This window comes from Manis javanica, chromosome 12 (genome assembly GCF_040802235.1).
Source record: "Manis javanica isolate MJ-LG chromosome 12, MJ_LKY, whole genome shotgun sequence".
NCBI lineage: Eukaryota > Metazoa > Chordata > Mammalia > Pholidota > Manidae > Manis > Manis javanica.
In genome coordinates, this window is record NC_133167.1 from 85,621,700 (window position 1) to 85,643,512 (window position 21,813).

The window sequence follows — 21,813 nt, forward strand, 5'->3', positions numbered from 1 at the left end:
CGGCCGGCGCTCGGCTCCCGGTGGCGCTCGGGGCTCGGCGCCTCCGGTCGGGGCGGGAACAATGGAGCCGAAGCTGGTGCCCCGGAGGCGGGGCGGGGGGAGGGCTCCCGCCCGCCTCCCGGGGTCTCCAGACCCGGCGGGCCCCTCTCCGGAACCGGGCGGCGGCGCCTCACGCCCCGGGCCGCCCGGGCTCCATCGCCCTGCGGGGCCGCGGCGCCGCGGCGTGCCCGACTGCCGCCCTGGGACCGAGCGCCCTGCGGGGCGCCCCGCGGACCGCAGCAAGTCCGCGGTCTCCGCCGCTCTCCCCGCTGCGGCGCGCGCTCGCGGCCGGGGAAGGCGAGGGCGCCGCAGTGCGCTAGGCAGCGTCTCGGTCCAGCCCGGACGTGGCCTCCCAGCGCCGGGCTCAGCCCGGGCTTCTCCGCGCGCTGCGGCGGGACCGGAGTCGGGGCTCCCGCTCGCCGCCCGCCGCCGAGACCGCCGCAGCAGTGCCCGCAGGAGCGCTCCGAGAGCTGTGCGCCGGCGAGGCGCGAGGGCTGGCTCACTCCCACCCGCGCTGGTACCACCTCCTCCTCCTCCCCCTGCCGCTGCCTGCTGGGCCTTGTAGTCCCGAGAAGCCGCGAGCGCGCTGCCCGCTCCTTCCCGCGGGGCCGGCCTCCTCGGCCGCGCTTGTCCCTCAGTCTGAACCCCGCCAGGTAGGCGCCCGATTTTCAGGCCGTGGCAGATTAGCAGTCTGGGGGCATCCTGAGCTTGGTTGTTCACGCCAGCACGGGCTTTGGAGCCTGTCATGCCCATTTCCCTTGGGGAAATGATCTCACCCCAAATCTCAGTTTTCTCACCTGTAAAACGGGGATACTAAGTGCTTTCCATTTAGAGTTAGGGATTAATTGACGGCCTGGAACATAGTTAACACCCAATAAATACTGAGTTGTTATTCATGAGAGTGCTGACCCCTCCTCAGACCCTTTTCTTCCACCTCACCTTCCCTAGCCAGAGTTCGGTTTCGTGGTCCCATGAAGCTGGGCCCTGTTAACCCCACAGTGCCATTCTTGCCTTCCAGGAATCTTCAGCTTGCAATGAATTTTAGGAAGCAAAGAGAGTGGTGGGAATTGGGGGTGTGTTGGTTAGGAAATTAATCAGAGCCCACCTAATGTACACACTAGTACCCTGTGGAATTCTAGGAAAAGTAGCTGAAATGCCCTTTCCCCGAGGTCTTCCGTGAGTCCTCTGGGAACTTCTGAAAAACACAAACTCTTGGTCCTGCTCAGACTTGAGGAATCTCAAGTCCCATGGAAGAGCCAAGAGTCTACATTTTTTTTTTTTTAAGCTGCCTTGGTGCCAGGTTGGGGGCCCCTGTAGGGGGAAGAAGTGTGCCACACTAGGCATGAAAGATGCCCCCATTCTGATCCCCTACTTATGAACTGTTTGATTTTGGACAAGCCATGCATCTGAAAAAATCAAGACATATATATATTTCCCCCTCCAAAGGCTGTCATGAAAATCAAATAAAATTACCCACGTTAGTCACCAAAGTTACACAAAGAGAAGTCACTAAAAAAATGGTTAGAGCCTCTTCCCTCAGCCCCACCCAACCAAAGCCCACAGGGTTGTGGAAGCTTCATTCCTGGATGAGATTACCACCCCCCTTAAATTTGAGGAAAAGATCTCAAAGTTATTTCTCTAATTGATCAGCAGGTGGAAGAATAGTGACCAATTCAGTGTCATTTACACAGTAGGAGCTCTGTCAATGTTTACTGACTGACCAAAGAGTATATATTCAATAAATAGTTGTTGAATGAATGAATAAATTAAAAATTAAATAAAAAGTAGGAACTCAAGTATTGTGGATAAATGAACTTCGGTCATGGTTATAGGGTCATCCCCCCTACAGGTCTATCTCCCTACTCTTCAGCCCTTCAGCTCCTGATCAAACTCTCCATATTAGCTGCCCAATCATTGGGCCTTCTTCATTTTAAATAATGCTCACTCCAGACCTGTAAGAAGGCCAAAGTCACACCCCTTCCCATTGGAGAGGCCTTCCGTGCACATCCCAGCCCTGTGGGCCTCTGGAACCCTACTGACCTGGAATATCCCACTGAATTGATATTTAACATAATGCTACTTGTCTTTTTTACTCTTTCTCTCTAACTAGTTTCTAAACTGATCCTATCTATCTGACCTAGCTTGGGACTCTAATCAGGAGGTGTTTCATATTTCTTTGTTGGTAGTAGACTCTATTAGGGTAACAATTTAATTGGGAAGACAAGCCAGCCAGTATTTAATGTAAATGTCCAACTGCTGTTTTCCTACTTTATTGCTGTAAGAGTCTATCACCCTTCCTTTCTGTGATTCTTCTAAACAGGTTTTTTTTTTTTAACCCACCCTTTTCTTTCTTTTGATTTGGAAGCATTTTAGGGGTATCTTGAACCCAAAAGAAGAGGCTGAAGAATGTGTCCTTGATTTAAACTGGAAGAGAATGAGTTAACACCAGTCTGTTTGGTGTTGAGTGTCATAAATTTACTGCTGAACATAGTTCTGTATAAATTCATCAAGAAAGCAAAATGAATGCAAGTGGCCAACTTGATAGTGCGCCGCCCCCCGCCCCCCCCGCGCCCAGTTTTCAGTGAAGCAGCCAAAGACAGCGGAGTGGAGAAGGTGAGAAACCCAGGGAATGAACAGGCTGTCCACAGGCCACAGACATGACTCCTGAATAATTGAGAGCTGGCCGCTTTTTACCCTTCCAGCCCAGGTCCCCCTACCCCGATCTGGGCCACTCCTCCCCCCTCCTCTTTCTGAAATGCGGACCCTCCACTTCAGGACAGGCCCCAGGCCAGTCCTGGGAGAGCATCTCCAGGGCAGGCTTTAGCGGCCCCAGGCCACAGGGGTCAGCTGGCAGCTCCGCCTGCCTCTGTCCTGCTCTGAGGACTCCTGGCACCTTGCCTCCCCACACAGAAATGTAATCTTCCCTTTGAGATAACAAAGAGCTGGGAGGGTCAGGGAGGATTTGTAGGCCCCTTGCCCTGCCAGCTTGATGTCTGAGGGGGAGACAAAGGCCCTCACGCTGGAGGACCTGATAACCAGTTGGGGGCCTGTTGCCTCCCGGGCCTGTGGGCGGAGGAGAACCGTGCTGAATGAGACAGAGGGAAACAGAGCTCTCCCCAAAGCCCAATCAGTTCTCTTTGTTTGGGAACACTGCAGAAAATCCCTTCCCTCTTCCTCCTCCAGCTACTTGTGTCCTGGAGTTCTTCAATTTAAAAGGGAGCCCCTCCTCGCTCCCCAGGACCCCCCTGCTCCATCTGAGTTCAGTTATTTTAGGGCTCAGCTGTTTCCACCAGGTCTGAGCACCCCCACTTACTGCAGAGTTCACACCTCTGGATCCAGGCTGGGCCAGAGAGCTGCTCCAGCAGCTTTGGGAGTCTCAGCCTGGAGGGAATCACCGAGGTTCAGCTCTGAGAGCTGGTTGTGGGATGGGATTCAGGAGGAGGGGAACCGTCTGGGTTTTTCCCTACCAAGTGGCTGTTCACAGGTCCCTGGGAGCAGGTGGGGCAGCCAAGCCTTTTGCCTCAGGCCCCTGGAGTTAGGCAGCCGCAGTCAGTTACCATCTGGCTGCCATTTGGTGACCCCCGGCTGTTCTCAGCACAGTTCCAGCATATCAGTCAAGGGAGGGTCTTGCTTGGCGTGGTGTTTTTGTAAACAACATTTCACTCCCTCCTACCAACTAGGAGTGCAGAAGGGAGCTGGTGGTAGCAGCAGCTTGGCCTGTCTGGCCGAAAGGCAACAGTCAGTCACTGAGCACTGGGGTGAGCGCTGGGGTGGCACTTCTCATGGGGCAGGCACCGGGCAGGGCACAGTGGATTCAAAGATGGAGGAGAGGGGGGCGCATTCTCAGGGGGTTCTGGTCTTGTGGCGGAGACCAGACATCACAAGTAGTGCCATCCCAGGGGCACCTTCAGGGTGGCTAGGGGAGGGACCCGGGAAGGAGACAACTCAGGGGAAGGGATGCCTGAAATCTTGAAAGATGATAAACAGCATGTGAAAATCCACAAACTCATTTGATGTCATTGAAGAAGGCAGGACTGCGGAGTGCATGCGGAGTGTTGGAGCCTCTGTATTATCTTGTTCTGAAGAAAAGAACTGTTATCTCTGGGGTCAAACAGGTCCTGATTATACCACTTCTTTCTGCCTCTGTGATCCTGGGCAAATTCCTTTACTTGACTCTGTTTCTTCAGTGGTGAAATAAGGGTGAAAATAGTATCTGTTCCTCATCAGGACTATTGGAGGGATTTAATGAGAATGCATGTAATATGCTTGGCTTAGTGCCTATTTCATAATAAGTGCTCAATAAACGGTAGCCACTGCTCTTATATTTCAGCTCAAGAACTTTTCTTGGATCCCAGATGCCTCACCTAGAGCCCATTTTCCAGGTGTCACTGTGAAGTTGTCCTCCGGTTACCACTGTCTTAGGATTCTCTGTCCCACAAGACCAGCTACAGAAAAGGATATATTTTTCCCACCAGTCCCCACTTCCTTGCTGGCCCCCAAGATAAGCAGCCCCCTTGGTTATAGGTTTTACTGTGAAACAAGAAGAAATCAACATGAACATGTATGTAGATGTTAACAAGGCTTCCAGCAGCCAGGATCCCTTGTGTAGGTTCCAGACTCCCTTCAGAATGCTCGCTGCCTACCCAGGGCTTTTGTTCGCTGCTTTTCTTCAGGCCCCCCTAACCTATCCTCTCTTTCTGACCCCAACTTACAAATCCTCTCCTGGTGAGAGCCACTCATCCAAAGCACTGTGCTGGGCCCTCCCGAGGTGACAGAAGAGGCAGAGGGAGAACAGTGGACAATTTGCATTTCTGAGGACTCCCCAGCAGTAAGGACCTTAAGTTTCTGGCCTGCCTAGGGACAGAGATCAAAGTGCCATGGTTAGAACTGAGATACTTGAGGATTCACCTTTGAAATGGATTCCATCCAAGGATATGCTAATAAAGTTGCAGATGACTTCTCCTGGGTCGTTAAGAGCTTTTGGTGATACTGGGGTCGGTGAGGTCAGAGAGGAAGAGAGTTTAAAAATAGACAGTGTTCTCCCAATAGGTTGGAAAAAGTGGATATGCATTTTAAAAGACTGGAAGACAAGGGCGTAGGGGAGGGGCCCTTTGATAATATTTATCAACATTTAATAGGTACATGCTTTACATACTCTTTGACTCAGTAATTCTTCTAGGAATTTAATATAGATATCCTTGCATGTGTATAGATAGACATGTGTATATAATATATACACAGTGATAATCATTGCAACAATGTGGCTGCAAAACACTGAAAACAATCTATACATGTCCATCACCTGACCGATTCATAGTGGACTTGGAGAAATAAATCTTGGTACATTTGCAAATGGAAAATAGTGTATCTGTTAAAAGGAATAAAATGGATCTATATATACCAGTATGGAAGTGGAAGAGCATATATATGTGATCACTTGCATAAAAACAAACAGGAACACACTCACACACACAGATACCTACATACATATGTGCTTATATGTATGTAGATTTCCTGGAAGAAAATTCACACATATGCAACTGGCAAATTGAATGACTAGGCTGTCAGGGTTGGGAAGGGGACTTTCAGACCATGCCCTTGGGCACTATTTCAAAATTTCATCATGTGTCTTTGTGTCCCCCCCACCAATTGAATTGCATTATTTTGTGTTATTTTACAGAATAAAGTCTATTAATCAAACTCTTAAAAGTGGTTTTATTTGGGATGTGATTATAGGAGGCTTATACTTCTTTTTTACATAACTTTTTACTGTTTGAATTTTTTGCAAGGAGTATGTTTACAGGATCATCTGTATGGTTGAATAGGTTGTGTCCTGGGTCTGAGTGTGTCAGGGGCTGAAATTCCATGTGCTGCTGCACAGGAAGTGGCACCTTCTTCTAACTTGCTCAAAGGCACCCTGGCCCAGACCATGTACTACTTTTATCATCAGCAAAATAATAATAATAATAATAATAATAATAATAATAATAATAATAATAATAATAGCATGTTTAGAAAAAGCAAACATGCCCTGAGCAATCTGGTTGCATCTTTAGGCAAGGAGAGAGACCATGAAGAAATGCCCTGCCAAATGCAAGTCCTTTTGGACAGCATCTAAGTGGCCACTCTCAGGTCTTCACAAGACACTCTTAATCTTACCCACAGTGGCCATGACCTCAACCACCCTGCCAGCTGGCCCCTCTTCTGAAGAGACAACTTGAGCGCTGATGTTCTGAAATCTCAGATGATGAACAATGCTTTGGGTTCAGGGCTGGAGGCCTAACCATTAGTCTTTCCTGAAGCCTGATGCTTTCTTCCATGCCTGCCTGAGTTAGAAGCCTGACCTTCTCCCACAGGGCCCCAGCTGACCGCACTTGGCTGGGATCAGCAGCTAAAGTGGGAGTACAGGCATTTCTCTGCTGAGTCAGCCAGGTGGATTCTGGGGCTATCTAGAGAGCAATCTGGATGGCTGGTGGTCCTCTTAGGTCTTCCAGGAAGTTTCTTACTCAGGCTAGATAGAGGCTACTAATTCACTCATGTTTCTAAAGCCACTTGTTTGATAGATTTCCAAGCATGTGAACTTCTTTTCTAAGAAGCATATAGAAAACCCAAATAGCAGTGTTAGATTTGATCTTTCTGCTTGAGGCTTTTAGAAAAAAATATTTTGTTTTAAGGCCATAGTCGCTAATATTCAATGAGTGTTTACTGTGAACCTATCTCGCTAAATGTTTTTACACAGGTCATCTCATTTAAACCTCACAACAATGAGATAGACAGTATGGTTATTGTCCATTTCCCAGGTCAGAAACTGAGGCTCAGAGTAGCTTAATAGACCCATGAGTTGTAAGGTAAGGAAGCAAGGCTGCAAATCCAGCCTGACTCCAGAACCTCCGTTGCCAACAACTTCACCTCGGGATGAACAACGTCTACAGAAGTGAATTTAAAACTGCTCTTTCCTTAAAACAGTCAATTACTGAAAGAAGAAGTTTGTAACAGTATGAGCAGAACTTGTTACTAGTCTGTTTGAATCAACACCAGGGTTAGTTTTTCTAAAAAAGTTCTGCCTTGTGGGATCTTGTGACTGTGTGTGTGTGTGTGTGTGTGTGTGTGTGTGTGGTGGTGGTAGCCAAAAAAAAAACAGAACTGAAACCTGACACCTGCTGGCCCAAGTGTCAGTGTCCCTCAGGGGTGCCACTAGGTTTCAGATCATTCTGCTCAAGTTCGACTGGTCCTGTTGGAGGTGTTTGGTGCTTGAGTTCATGCGGAAAGAGGACTGGTGAAAATATGGAAGGCCTTTTGAAGGAGATTCAACAGGCCAGAGCAGAGACTGTGGGAAGTCATGGTACCTCTGTTATGAATAAGCCACAAAATTGAGATGGAAAGGATCTTTCCAGTCAAATGTGTTTTCTGCTGGGTATGTTTAAAGTATATTTCTCATTTTAATCTTTTTCTATACTTTCTACTCCCACCCACTTAAAATTCCATCTCCTGTCTTTCAAAGTTCTGAGCAGAGGAGCAAGGGACAGCGTTCTGATTAGAGAAATGATTTGGACTTTTATGTCACTTTCAGCTTCGTTTTGCCAGAGACTCCTGTTTGGCTACAGTGTTCCCTCACCTCTATAAAGAAGCAGCCACCCTCCCTGCCTTCCACTTTCCCAAGAGGATAATTCAGGTCTCTAGTTGCCCAAATTAGAGCTGTCCTTCACTATGACTCCAAACCAAGGTTTCAAATGTGGTAAACATTATTAAAACAATCAGGGAGAAAGTTCATTAGGGCAAAAAGGTGAATATCGCGGCAAAGGAAGAGAACGATCCAGGAAGACCACCAGTCCCCAGCTCATACTTCATGTCCCTGTGTGCCACTAAGCCTGTCGCTCCCCACTACCACCACCAGGTGGGCCACCGTACATGGCAGCACCCTGGCCATGATCTCTGAAGCCCCCAAGCCCTCTCTTGGTGACTGAACGGGCACTCAGGAAGACTGGCTGATGTGGGCTCAGCGCTGTGACTTATTCCCTCCTGCGTTTTTATCAGAGCTCCGGGAAGGGAGCCAGGACATTTGATGACGTTTGTTTCCACAGAGACTCCACTCGCTTTCTTTTCTTCCAGATCAAATCATGTGCTGGTGGCAGCAAAGAACAGTGTTGGTGACAGGTAGGGAATTGCTGGGAACACACCGGGACAATGAATGCACGCTCGGTTCTCTCCAGAGCGCAGGTTGTGTGGCCCCTGGCCCTGGCTGAAGGCGCTTTGTCCTGAGTCTGGTGAGCGATCAAGCCTCCTCCCTGCCCTCCTCTTCCTGTTTCTGCTTCAGGTGGCTTTTTATTTAAACTCTAAAGCCCGTTGGAGGATCTAAGTAAGACTTTCTCTTGCCCGGATCAAAAAAACAGAATAACCAGAGACCTCCTTAGCCTTTTGCTTTGCTGACTTTCCAGTGACCCCCTCGGGCTAGGTAAGCATTGGTCTGCCCAGCAAATGAGTTTTTTCTTTTGTTACCATGGCAAATTGAGCAGCTTCTTTGGGCCTTGATTTCCTCAACTGTAAAAGGGATGCATAGGGTTGTTAGGCTATAAAAAACAATCCATCTACAGCCTTGCACACGGTGCCTGACACATAGTAGGTGCTCTCTAAATGTGGCCTTTACAGTGCAGGACTGCCTTTACTGTACAGTGTACCAGGACTCACCAGTGGGCAAGAAGGGGTCAACAGTGTTCTAGCTTAACATTCAGACCTGTGGGGGGTGGGCATCAGGCTTGCCACCCCACTGGGCAGTTGCAAAGCTACTGCGCAGATTTATTCCCGTTTGGGTCAGTGGAGGCAGGGCCTTCCTCCCTCCTTTCCTTCCTTTTTCTCAATGGTCTTCATCTGCCCCCATACCCACCCAGGTTGCCTAAAGAGAGATAGAAAAGGCAAAGGATGGAGATGGGAGTAAAAAGGGAGCAGCCAAGGAGAATGCAACAGATCGGCGAGTCTCAGATTCCTTTTTCTCAATAAACTCTGGCAATCTCTCTGCGTCTCTGCCCTCCGAGTCTCCTTGTTGTGCCTCACCGCCAGGTTTTAAATGATGAAGTGAAGCTAAAGCTTCACGGAGTACCCGCAGTGTCCCCGGGTCTGGCTTCTGCCCTCTGCCTCACTTCTCTCCTGGACAGAACCTGCCGCTCTGCTCTCAAAAGGCCCCCTGCATCCCTCCTCTGCGGCCTTAGCCTTCTCTAGGGGATCCCCTAGTGAATGCAAGAGGACCCTCAGTATTTCCTGACCGTGTTTTGTAAAACACAGAGCCCCATGATCCCCATTCATCAAGGCTGATTTTTTCCACAACTCTTGTTCCTCAGAGGTGTATGGGGGTGGGGAGTGCAGGCAAGGAGTGCATGGTGAAGACAAGCAGGCGAGGTGGAGGCTAACCCTTCCCAGCAGTGGGGCTTCTTACACACCAAGTAGCCAGCCAGCCAACCGGGCTGCAGGGAAGGCACCCAAGAGGTGCTGTAGATGTGACCTCATGCCCAGGGTGGATCAGCCCCATTGCCAGATTATCTGCTCATGGCCCCTTTCACTGCAAACCCAGGCAGGGACAGCAGGAAGGCAGATGGAACCCACTGAGCACCTTCGGGGTTGGACCTTCCCAGTTCTCCTCAATGGCAGCACAAAGTCATCTTGCTGGTGCCCGGGAACTTCAGAGTTTGGGGGAAATAGTGGCACTTACAATTAATTTACATCACAGGTGCTTTTACTTCCAATCACGAAACTTGCTGACTCCCCCACACTCCCAGCAGCAGGGAAAGCATGATTTAAAAGCAGTCTCCTCGGGGCAGGGGTGGCAGGAAAGGGACAGGTGGTTCGCACGTGGAGGAAGAGATGTTGAACTCGGAGACCCTAGGAGTGGGGTGGCCACGCGACTTAGGGAAGGGTGATTTTGTGCGTCACAGGGCATGGCAGAAGACAGAACAGAAATAGGGGCATGGAGGAGAAAGAAGAGGTCAAAAAGGTACTGGAGAACTAAAGTATCTAAAAGTCAAAGATGACTAGGAAGAAGAGAAAATGGGGGGAGAGAAGCACAGGAGGAGCCTGAGGGAGGAGGTCGCTGCTCAGCCACCATCACCGTCTCTGCTGCTTGGCTGCTGTGGGATTCCAGAAGGGACTCATTAGGGCCTGTCACATGGGTCTCATTGTCTCAGGCACCAGTCCTGCCAAACAGTCCCACTGTGGCTGGAGGGCCAAGGCAGCTGTCCTGTGCTGGGCCTGGGCTCCTGGGCTGAGCTGGGAGTTGTTCCCGAAATGTTCTAGTTACCACAGTGACAGCTCCGGGGGAGGGCACCCGCTTACCCCTGGCCGATCTGGTGCTACATTTCCAGAGCCAGCAGCCTCCCTGGGGTGTGGTCTATTAAAACGGTGCCCACACAACTGATTTCACTTGTATCGGCCCCAGAATCTCTGGACCTCAGAGTATAGAGGTGAAATGCAGTGTCTATTAATGGGAAGACAGTGTGGCCTGGGTGTCTGAGATGAGTGAGGTGTACCCTCCCCCGGGGACTGACTACCTCCACGGGGAGAGTGAAGGGGGCGTTGCTCAGCCTTCTGCCTGCAGCGCCCCCACCAGGACGGGTCACCGCGACAGAACCTCCAGAGGAAACTTCTGCCTCCTAGGCAGGAGAAAACTGGGTCACTCAAGAAGGGGGAGGAGAACTTGCATTCCAGGTATCAGGGGCTTCTGCCCGAGTACAGCTGCCACCATTCCCTGAGCTTCCCTCTTCCAGGCTTTGGAAAACACCAAGTGTGGGTCACAGGGAACTTGGATAATTCGCCCACTTGGGATTCCAATTGTGGAATCTTAGGCGCTAGAAAACTGCTCCAGGGTCACCTATTAGTTCCCAGATCCTGGAATAGGTTTCCCCTCTGTGATGAAACTTTCAACACTTTGCAATGAAATGAGCAACCTAAGATCATGTAGTGGATTTTCCCATATTTCTTTAAAGGACTCTCCTTAATATTCTGAGACTATGTCTCTTCTCTTCTTTGTACTCAAATGTGCTTTCTTTTTAAAATTGATAGTGAGGGTAGAGGACAATACTTTAAACATTTTCTTATTTGGCAATATAAAAAGTTTACTACGTTGGACTGGTCCAAAATTCAGGAGTCATGGATCAAAGCCAACCCCTTCCTAATGTAGATGAGAAAACTAAGGCCCAACAAGCTCAGGGGCCTTGTCCACGGTCCCAGGGCAGGTGAGCAGCTGCTGCTACGCTGTGCTCCCCATTCTGGGGATTTGGGGCAATGGGGCCTGTGGAATGTATGGCAGATGCCCCTGCTAGTGCTCCTCCTTTGGTTAAATCTCCTCCCTCCCTCTTTGGGTCGAGTATCATAGCCTCTGCTTAGCTCTTCTGGCCAGCTGCCCCTGCTCTCTGCATTTGCCCCTGTGCATGGTCCCTGCATGTGCCTCTCCCCTTATAAACCAGGCTGCAGCCTGGCACTCTCCTTCCTGACAGCTAAGGGCTGACCCCCTCTGCAAAGTCATCCCCAAAGGCAGAAATGAAGCTTATAACTCGCAGTGCCCCCAGGGTGGACCTACATCCAACGTGGTTTGTACCACTTACTGGCTCATAAATTCTGTATTTAACTGGCTCAGCTTTGTGTTCACCTGATCTAGATTAAACTCCCTGAGGGGAAAAAACTGTCTTTTCTCTTTGTTCTGTAACTCTCCATGCCTTTGGGCCTATTAACTGTAACAATGCAATGTACTCTGTTCTGAGTCCCATAAAGTTCAGATGGATTGAATAATATGGCAGGCTGAGGTGGAGCAACGATTCTCGGTGCAGGGTTTGAGATGAGAGGAAACCCTCATCCTAGCAAACCCCAGAGCTTACAGAGGCCCATTCTTCAGTCCCACGACAAGGTTGACTTGGGAAAAATCTAGCTTTTGACCCTTCCAGACACAAAGGAGGGAGTGTGAAGCCCCCAGAAGTCAGAGAAACGCTGGCAGAGAGTGGGAAAGGCTCCTTGTGCATTCCTGTTCTGGAACCTTCCTGAACTAGAGAGCAGATTCATCCAGCCCCCCAGCTCGTAAGCAAAAACAATGATCTTGGCCCTCCCCCTCGGCCTTGTTATTGTCTGGGGGTACCTCAGCCAGGCCAGTGTTCTGCGTCTGTGTTCTAATCAAGGAGGGTGGGGCTCAGACTAAGACAGAAGTTGCATTTTGCCTTGGCATAGAGAAAAAAAAAAAAGTTAAAAAGAAGAGCTCAGAGTCCTCCCCACTCTGAGGCCTCGGCTGGCCAGCTTAAAGGGCTCTCAGCCCAGTTTTGCAGATCAATGAGGACTGAAGAGATCATTCAGCAAAAAATGGGGCCCATTCAGGCCTTTGTGCTGGGGCCAGTGGTACCCTTTCTCTGCTGAGAGATTCTGCTAGAAGCTGGCCTTACTATCTTCTGGAACAAAAGTGTTCAGAGAGAAGAATGCACAGAACAGAAAGAAGTATTAGGTATATTAGTAGAGAATTTCATTATGGAGGACCTTAAGGGCAGCAATCTGGTTAGAAGCCAGAGCTGGAAGCTTCGTACTTTACCCAAAGCTGAGAAAGTCAGTTGTCTGAATCAGAGAATATGAAGGAAGTGCCCCCTTTCCCCATCGCCTGCTGGCATATAAATCCTATTCAAGGCTACTTGTTTATCCTGCATTTAGTACTAAAAGACAGCAGTCTGGATTTACAGAAATGAAAACCAAATATTTTACATTCCGATGCCCATTAGGTAACAAGATGCAATGGAGGTTGGGACCAGGCTTTGGCACCAATACTGAAGGGAGGGAATTCGGTTAAGGTCACAGCTGCAATTCAGCTTTGTAAGCTTGAGTAGCTTTGGAGCTTTGAGACTCAGCTTCCACATCTGTAAAGTGGAGATAAAGCATAATATTATAGCTGGAGCTAATGTAAAAGATTAAATCATGGTAAGGCATAGGAAAGACGTGGTGTTTAGCAGGTTCTCAAAATTACTTGTTCTCTCCTGCTTCCTGCTACCTACCTGGCTGTAATCAGACTTCCGAAAGGGGGAAAGTCAGTCTCTAAGTCTCTCATTTTAAAAGCAATATATTTACCCTGTGTCACTGTGGTCCTGTCCCCAGGCAGCTGAGGGAATGCTATCAATGCTATCATTGGAACTCATCTATCTGGACATTAATCTGCTCTGAGGCAGCTTGGCTGGTGGAAAGACTGGATCATCAGAATTCAAGACAGTCTGTGCTCCTGGCCCACCCCACTTGTCACCTGGTCTTGCAGCATCACTGGCTTCGATGGCAAGGGACCTTCAGTGTCATGTTCTGAGTGCCATGCTGATGCTTGCGCCTCACTCCCTGTATGTACACACACACCCCATCCTCATAAAGTGGTTGTCCAGCTTCTATAGGGAAAGCTCACAAAGCTCTGAGCATCTTGCTGCATCCTTAGACGGTTCTGACTGTGCCATTGTTCTTCTTTCTGTTTAAAAGAAATTTGTCTTCCTGATGGGCCTACCTACTCATCATAGTTTTAATTCGTAGGGCCCTGAAGAAGAATAGACTCTGTCTCCCTCAAGGCAGTCTTCTTAGATTGAAGATGACTATCGCTTCTGCCTGAGTTTCTCGTCTTTAGCCCCTCATGTGCTGTCTTCAGTGACTTTTCCATCCCAGTTGTCCACCTCTGAACCCACCCCGGTACGGTAAGCCCTTATTTGAAAAACAGGAGAGTCATTCCTGCCTTAAAAGATTGCCATGAGGACTTAACAGTGAAATGTGCCTTTAGCCCCACGATGTGCTCAATTAATAAAGAAGTGCTGTGTGAATAGCCATGTGATTCCTGGGCTAGTCTGGGTGGGCAGCCTTCACAAAATGCCACAGATGGGGGCTAATACAACAGGGATTTCTTTTCTCACAATTCTAGAGGCTGAAATGCAAGATCAAGAGGTTGGCAGGGTATGTTTCTTCCGTGGCCTCCCTCCTTGGCTTGCAGATGGCTGCCTTCTCTGTGAACTCACATGGCCATTCCATGGTCTGTGCTGTTTGTGTCCGAATCCCTTCTTAAACAGACACTAGTCATAGTGGACTATGGTCCACCCTGTAGACTTCATTTAAACTTACTTTCTTTTTGAAGACCTTATCTCTAAATATGGTTACATTCTGAGGTATGGGGAGTTACTCGGTCTTCAACATATGAAATGTGGTGGGGACACAATCAGTCCATAACTTTGTGATCAGCCCATTTATTGTGACACTGTTCAGAGATGGTATTTGTATGCTTTGTGGGGGACTAGTGAAGCTGTTTGCATATAAGAAATGAGATATTGCAGGCCCATTCTAACAAATACGTATTTTTGAATAGGCAATATATTCACATTTCAAAATTCAAAAAGTTATAGAAGTGGAAACATAAATGGACAATAAACATAAGAAGATGATCTCAATGTCACCAGTAACCAGAGGAATATAAATTAAGCTCATAATACCATGTCATTTTTACACCCACTAGATTGGCAAAAAATCTGAAATCTATGAATATCAAGTGATGGTGAGAATGCAGAGAAATAAAAACCCTTCAAACTGCTAATGGGAATGAAAACTGCTGCAACTTCTTTGGAAACCATTTGGGGAATCATCATTGAGCTGAAAGTGTATCTACCCACCAGCTCAGCAGTACCACTGCCAAGATCAAACCTTAAACCTTAGGGAATTCTCGTACATGTGCACTGAGAGACAGACATAGCAAAACTAGGAAATAATGCAGTGCCCGACACCAGGAAAGTGTGTAAATAAAATGGGTGAATTGCTCAATGGACTATTAAGTAACAATGAAAACACATGCATTAAAGTTGCAAGCATCCTCTGGATAAATCCTCAAACTGAGAGAAATTAGGTAGTCACAGAGAAATACATACAGTATGACACCATTCTCATAAAGTTCAAAACCAGTAAAACAACATAATGTATTACTTAGGAATGCTTACATTTGTGATGAAACTCTAAAGTCAAGCAAGATTGAGGAATAGAGGATAGTGATTCCCTTTCTGGGAATCTTATATTGGCTCTTACTCAGAGCCAATATAAGAAATTTCAATGCGTGGTAACGTTCCATTTCTTACAATGGATGCACAGGGTGGATACACAGGGCAGAATTATTTGTTATTCTACCTCAGTATACACGTTCATTTCAGATATGCTTTGTATAAATGCAATACTTCATTATAACAGAAGTTTAAAAAGTTCCAAAAGTAGAAAAAGGTATATAATGAAAAAATTTGAATTTTCAAAATGTCAACTGATATTTTCAGATTTTTGTGCCTTGTGCAGAGATCATGTATACCTCCAGACTCAATTTGTACTTAGATCATTCAGAGGTAAATTATATTGTCAGGAAAGCATACGTGCATGCATATGTGTGTGTAAACAGCTCCTTTGGATACAACGGTAGTGTTTCTGCAAGCCCCTTTTAAACAATACTATCATTAGATAGAAAAAGGTCAGGATAAGTAGAAAGTCTAAGGAAGAAAACATGAATTTACCCATCTGTCCAGAAGTTTGGATCAAAAAAATCATAGACAGAATTGCCACTCATAAGTAAAGAGACTGCCTGGATGGTAGGGACTCAGCTTTTGTAGCCAAGGCTGATGAGCCATGGATGTGGAACTGTTTAAAACACGGGGAATGGAGTCCAGTCACCTCCTGATTGAAGCCACAAAAGGCAGAGGTGAGCTATACGTGTCTCAGACAAACAACATAGATGTGAAGAAACAAGCAGAAGGCAGGCTTGTGACCAAATAAAAGCAGGAGGTGAAAACAACACAGTTATCAACATCAAATCTATATCAAGTGTGTGACTGGAACTGGGGTGGGCTGGAGAGCCGGAGAGACCAGGAAGGGTTATTGCACAGAAGCCAGGAAAGGAGGCAAAAGCTTGGTCTGTCTGCTGGGAGCAGAGAACAAGGCTACGTCCCCACTGAAAGGGAAGGTGGATGAGGCACCCAGAGAAGTAGTAGGTTCAGACAGGGCCAACCCATGGAAGCTGCCTGTAGCTTAGTTGATCTGGGAAGACTTCCCAGGGAAGAGGCTTTCAGGAGCAGCTTGAATGAGGAGGGAAACAGGTTGGTGAACAGATTGAGGGCGGGCGTTTCAGGCAGAATGCCGATCCACTCTGGCAAAGGTCCAAAGGAACACCTGGTCATCATTTTTCTGTTGTGTCTTTCACTCTTTTGTATTTCCTTAAAGATCCCAGGATCTGGCATGGGTGTTTGGTTATATGACAAGCTGTCGAGAGTGGGTGCACACCAAAATGCAAATGAAGGCTGATGGGACCAGTTCTCAGTGTGGAGGTGAGATGGCGATGCTCAGCTCCAGAAGAAGAGGCCCTGGCAGAAAGAGAAGCCGTATGGCACGGTGCACGAGCCCTGCGTGGGAACTGGGAGCCCTGGCTGCAGTCCCAGCTCAGATATGAACTTGTTCCAGGACTTCAGGAGGTCACAGAAACACATGCTCTAGCTTTTCTCAGGGGCAAGAAGGATGTATTAGGTTAAATGAGCTGTAAGACCCTTCCCAGTCTAAGCAACTCAGGATTGACAGCCAGAAGAAGCCAAATCTCCCAGTTCAGTGGAACTAAATATCTCAATAGCCTAGAAGCTTACAATGTAAACATCATTTGTAATAATCACACCTTCCAAGGACTTCACACAAGATCTTTCCCATATATCATTTTCCCTGCGCCTCGTGAGGCATGGTGGGCAAGTATGTAATTAGCCCCATTTTACAACTGGGGAAACTGAGAGACAGACTTACTTGCTTGAGGTCCCAATGCTAGACACTGGAGGGTACTGGCTGAACTGAGTGAGTGAGTGGGACCCCCAAGGCTCTCCACCACCTCAGCTATCCCCAGGGATGTTTGGGGCATGCCAGTGTTGGCTCTGGGATGGGACCTGAAGCCCTGAGGCCAGGTCCACTCTCCCAGCCTCGACTTCAAGGTCATGCTGGGCCACTCTTACCCAAGGACTGCTGATTGATGGTGTGTTTATCCACTTGGCCCACACCCGCTGCCCTCGGGCTGGGACAAGGCACACCCTTGACTTCCATAAGGATGTGTCTCCAGGCGGCACTCAGAAGGGAAGCAGTGCAGGGGCTGCCTGGCAGCCCTGGGCACTGGTGTGAGGGGAAGGCCTTCCTTTTCTCTGGCCTGGCTTCCTGTCTAGACATCTCAAAAGGTCCACTGGATTTAGCATGCTGAATTTGCCTGCCAGCTCTGTCAAACCCACATGGTCCAGGGCCCAGTGGCTGCCTCCCCCTCATCAGGGCTGAGCTCCAGGAGAGGCTGAAACTCAGGATTGGGGCTAAGAAACTGTATAATGAAGGTCCTCAGGACAGGATAAGGATGACAGCCCCCTTAGAGGCAGCTCAGTGTTCTAGAATCCCTCCTCTTCAGAACTCACAAAGGCACTTCCCTTCTCCCCCACACCAGGAAGGATGGGCTGTCAGGGCAACTTCTGGTAGGTCCTAGTATCCACAGTCCCTTCAGTCCCCAAGGACCCGCTGATGCTCGCTGTGGAAGAGAAGGCTTTCCCTCGGGCTCTGGAGAGATATGAGCAGAGATACGTCCTCTAGAACGGTGTGAACTGTGAATTGGCTTGGTGTCTTCTCCAGGCAAGTGGCTCCGGGTCTCACAGGCTCAGCACTGGCATGTGGTAGCTGCTGGGACAACAGAGAATGAGTTTCTTAGTGCCTCAGTCTTCAGGCTGAAACCCTGAAGACTTTCCCACCTGGCAATGCCCGGGAGATTCCCCCTTGTTCCTTGTGCCTGATCACCCGCACTGCCCTTGCATTGGTGGGAAGACACTGCAGAAGGGAACGTGACTCCCCTTGCCCAGTCATTGCTCCCAAGGTGCCTGGGGACTTGCCTACCATGGCTCCACTGACGCCACAGAGTCTGTACCCTGGGGACTCTGGACAACTGAATATGAAGACTTTCATGAAGAAACATTCCTTCCTGTGGCCTCAGAAGTAATCCTGGATGTGAATATGTGTGCATGTGTGTGACTGTGTGTGAATGAGGGTATGTGTGTGTGTGGGCTGGGATCCAGGAATGTGATGTTTATGTGAGTGTGTGTGTATAGAAGCATGTGTGTGCTGTGTGAGTGTGTGGGTGTGTCTCTGTGTGTGTGTGAGCATGTGCATTCCCGAGCATGGGGTGCTGGGTGTGTCAGAGTATGTGTGTATAAAGGTATATATGTGAGTGAGTGTGAGCATGTGTGCTGTGTGTGTATGTGTGCATGTGGGGGTGTGGATGGGGAGCACCTGTGCAAGTGTGTGAGTGTGTGTGTGGGAAGGAGGAAAGTCTTCCAGGCTAACCCCACTAAAAGACTCAGGATTTTATTCACCCCTGTGCGTAACAGTGTGTGGCCCTGCCCTCCTTGGCTGGAGCCTGGTCAGAACCTTCATCCCCTTCCCCTCCCAGCCCAAAGCTCTCCCATGGATCATCTGCACTCCAGTGGGCACGAGGGCATTTTTAAGAAAGGTTAAGTCGCCCCAGCCCCTTCTGCAGACTCTGCAGGTCATTGCGCCCCCTCCTTTCTAGGCCCTGCCCTCTTCCCCCAGGGGCAGGACAACCTCGCAGGATGCCAGGAAGCAGTTTCCCCATTCACCCAGGCTGCATTCCAAACCTAGGAGCCCCCCAGACTCCCGGTGAGGGAGATGAACCAGAAACTGCTGACGCAGGATGGAGGTTGAGCAGGCCCTGCTGGGGTGATGGATGGCGAGTTTCCAAGTGAAATCTAATAGAAAGTCTATGCATAATACATCTTTATGGGAGCAAATTCCAATTTGCATCCCATTAGGCTACTGAAGTCTCTGAGGCCCAGCAGTGCAAGCTCAAGCCTTCCTCCAGAAGGAACCCAGAGCAGGGGAGTCTGTGCCAGCCGAGGTAGGACCTGACCTCATGGGAGGGGCCATGCTCTCCCACTCACTGTCCCTGGGTGCTGTCCCCAGGCCTGACTTGGGGCAGCTCTTCTCATGTTCTGCACCTCCACATGTTCTTCAAGATCGAGACCAAGATCAGCAAGATCGAGATCAAGATCAAAGGAGAGCCCAGGTTCCTGGTGTTACACTGAGGAATTTACACTGAGGGCCCTGCTGGAGGTCAGGAATCTGGAAGAAAGTGATGTGTGCCCCAGTTTGCAGAGGCAAAGGAGCTATACTAGCGAGAGAAGCACAGCGAAGCTTGATGACGTCACAGAGCGCACTCAGCTGGGGACCTGTGAACCAGGCTCAGTCTCTGCTCTGCCCTTCAGTGCTCCAGCCACCTTTCTACCTTCTGCTCTTAACCTCTCTGAGCCTCAGTTTCCCTGTCTGTGGAAAACATGCTATTACTTGCCCCACAGGGCTTTGTAGGGGTGGGAAGTGCCCTCCGGACTTTATAGCCCTGGGGGTGCTCTCCAGATCCTTGGAGGTGGGTAGGAGAAGGTAAAGATGAATATAGTTCCTGGTCTTGCAGCCCAGAAATCCTGGTCTTCTGATTCCTCCTCCGTGTATCAGCCCTCAGCCCCATGGCAGCGGGTCTAGGAGGTGTGGGCTTCATCTGAGAATGTAGTTTGGTTTTCCTTTTCGGGGGCAGAGGAGGATCAGGAGGAGGGGTTCAGTGCAGTAAAACTGGAGCTCTTGATATTTTCAGAGCAGAAAAAATCAAGGAAAAAATGGGAGAGGAGCCAGGCTTGGAGGTGGGTGCAGTGAAATCTGGTCCAGTCGAGGAAGGCCTGAGCTGTGTGGCTGCACAGTGGAGAGGGGAATTCCTTCTAAAAGAACTGGGCACTCCCCACACACCCTTAGAGCACATCTGAGGCTTAGCACACAGGTCACACCCTTTGCCCTCCGAAGAGGTTTCCCCCTGGCTTTTAGCTGTGACAGGGATGTGCCCGTGGGCAGGGGTCTCTGTGCCACAGGGCAGAGCCCTTCTGTGAACACCGCCCAGTCTGTCTGGCCCTCTGCCTGGCTGGCCGCTGGCCTTCCCTCCTCTGCTCTGCGGCTCACTGCTGCCCAGACCTGAGGCCCCAGCTGTTCTGTGGGGCCTTCCCACCCTGCGGCCAGTTTGATAGGCCCAAACTCCTAAATGACTCCCTGTATTCATGGAGAGGCACAGGGTTGTGATTAGGTGAGTCAGAAACCAGGGCAGGGTCATCCTGGAGAGCTGTGTGTGCCCCTGGTGATGTGGCTGGCAGGGCACAGGGTGAGGGATGTGCCTACTCAGCCAGCTCTCGGAGCCAAGATCTCTCTGTTTACATGGCACTAAGGGGGCAGGCGTTTTCCCTTCTCAATTATTGGGGTGACACAGAGGAAAGCATATGTAGCACTACAGAGTATCATCGGGCAACACCCCCTAACCCGTAGGGATGACTCTTTCTGAATCTATAGTGATGGATCAGGCCACAGGGACAGGCCTGGGGCCCCTGCTGGGCTTTACTTTTCCTCCTGTACGATGCTGCATCAGCTAGTCCCAGAGCTTTCTTGGGGTAGTAAAATTGGAGAAATGAAAGTATAAATTTGATCAAAGGTCCAACAGTGCTTTGAAAGCACTCTGTGCACAGTGAAATGGTAAAGTATGATGTTATTGTGTTTCTGTAACTTACTAGAACAGCCCTACTGCTTTAGCCAAGAACATGAACATAACCTGGCGTTAGGACAGGGGTGTCACTCTGATAATGACGATTTTCTAGACGGGCCACATTTTGAACTGATGCCAAAGAGTGTTTGGTTCTGAGACTTGAAAGATGGGCTGTGGGTGTCTGGCTCTCTCCAGTTTCCCCGGGGGACTGTAGTAGGTTTTACCACACCAGTTTCCCCGGGTTCCAGAGTGACTCTAGCGTGGTTTTGCTGGGGCCCACAGGTTGTTTTAGTTTTCAAAATAGGTTTTGGGATATTTCCACCAAGACCTTTGTGCTTGTCAAGAACTTCTGCAGTAATTATTCATTTTCTCCAGACGGATTGTTTGCTCAGTTGGACAGGATCTGTTAATGGGCTGTTACAGCTCAATCGCAGTACGTTCCGTGGTGGTTATTTTTCAGAGCATCCTTTAGTGTGCGCTATCGTGTTGCGAGATCCGTTTATCAGCCCCCATTGGAGGGCTGACTGCTGCTGTGTGATCGTTAAGTACGTGTTGCATGATCTGTGGCAGACAGAGTGTGTGTCCTCGGGTTATACCTTCAATCATTCCCTCAGTTGGTTGTTATTGAGCAAGTTTTCATTTCTTATGTGCCTGTTATGATGGTTAGTGGGGAATGCATGATCCTGGATCAGCGAAATAAATTCTCAGCCCAGACCAAACACCTCACCTTCTTTCAGCCATGAGTCAGACATTGCTTTATCTGTATGATTTTTGCCTAAGCTGCTTCAATGGGTCCCTGAAGGTGTTTTAGTTGTCGTGTTTACCTTTGTACTGGGTATTTTTTGCACCCCCCCATCTTTTTACTGCGATAAAATATGCATTATATAAAATTGATTCATCTTAGCCATTTTGAGTATACAGTTCAGTGGTATTAAATCACTTGTAACATTGAACAACCATCACCATCATCCATCTCCAAAACCCTTTTCATCTTGTAAAAACTGAAATCCACCCCTGTTAAGCAATAACTCCCCATTTCCTGCTACCCCCAGCTCCTGGCAACCACCATTCTATTTTCTGTCTCTATGACTAGATTTAGTACCTCACATAGTGGAATCCTACAGTATTTTTGTCTTTTGGTGGCTGCCTTATTTTATTTCACTTAGCATAACGTCCTCAAGGTTCAT

The 21,813-nt window shown here is 48.9% G+C and overlaps 1 long non-coding RNA gene across 1 annotated transcript; it reads left to right on the forward strand.

The window, feature by feature from the left end:
- The first annotated feature begins 7,270 nt into the window (after positions 1–7,270).
- LOC108403049 (uncharacterized) lies at positions 7,271–9,020 on the forward strand. Its single transcript, XR_001854605.3, has 3 exons — positions 7,271–7,453; positions 8,149–8,303; positions 8,925–9,020. It is a non-coding gene; the product is annotated as an uncharacterized lncRNA (long non-coding RNA).
- Positions 9,021–21,813: the final 12,793 nt, after the last annotated feature.